Below are 1190 nucleotides of genomic sequence, written 5' to 3'. Positions count from 1 at the left end.
TTCCCGATCACTTTTGTCGGTAAAACTGCATCTATATAAAACTCTTGTTCGCCCTAAATGAGATTACACACTCTCTATCTGGGACCCCAAAAGCGCTGCACTTTCAGAAATTATTGAATCAGTCACAGCTCGTTTCATTCTATCAAATTACTCTCGGCATGCCAGCTTATCAAATAAAGCAACACTTGCCTTAGATGAACTGTTCTTGCACCATAAATGTATTTGCTTTCATTGTTCCACAATATCTATCATTATAATCAGATTCTAAGAGAAGTTATTTTTTCCTGCTCCCATCTATGTATCGTCGCGTTCAGACCATAAATACAAAGTTGGTGTGCCATTTTGCTGGACTAATAATTAGAGTGAATCTTTCATTCTGAAGACTAACAAAGAATGGAACCACTTTACCGCTTTCATTGCTGCCATCACTGACACCTTCAAGACTGCCATTCACAAAGCCTTTTGTTAACGTGTTTTCTTTACTTGCTATAACTGTTTCTTTTACTGAGCAAACATGTTATTTACCACTCCTTCCTGTAATGCCCTCGGGCCTTGGAAGTATGCTAAATAAATAAATGGCCATTGTAATCATCCTATTGAGATGCCAGATACAAAATTTAGTCAGGCTATCATCGAGTGTATCACTGCTTCTTTGAGGTTAGGCACACATTTTCTAGCAATGACAAAGGCCACAAGTAAGCCGTGCAGTTTCCTCAGAATGGCCTGGTGTATCTGCTGCAGGCCATGCAGAAATGTTTATTTTTTACGGTGAAATTTCAATTTGCATTGAAATTTCACCCAGTGCCACGCTTTTTAATGTGCCAAAACCACAATCTGATTACGAGGCATGCCGTAACGGGGGGGCTCCAGATTAATTTTGACCGCTTGCGCTTCTTTAATGTGCACCGAACGCACAGTACAAGAGCGTTCTTGCATCCTGCTCCCATTGAAAAAGCCGCCATGGCCGTGTTCAAACCCACGACTTCAAGCTTAGCAGCAGAATGTTGTAGCCACTGGGCTACTGTGGTGGGTGAAACAGGTAAATTCAAAACAAGAAGCAATAACTTCCCGTTCTTGCATTTTTGTGTGCATCATCTTTCCTTTCCTTCATCTCTGCTAAAAAATTATGCAACACACTCTACACTAAATTTCTGTGCACCAAAATGAAGTAATTCTCAAGCAACTGAAAG

Source organism: Dermacentor variabilis, chromosome 5, assembly GCF_050947875.1.
Source record: "Dermacentor variabilis isolate Ectoservices chromosome 5, ASM5094787v1, whole genome shotgun sequence".
NCBI lineage: Eukaryota > Metazoa > Arthropoda > Arachnida > Ixodida > Ixodidae > Dermacentor > Dermacentor variabilis.
Note: the sequence above shows the minus strand (reverse complement) of the source record.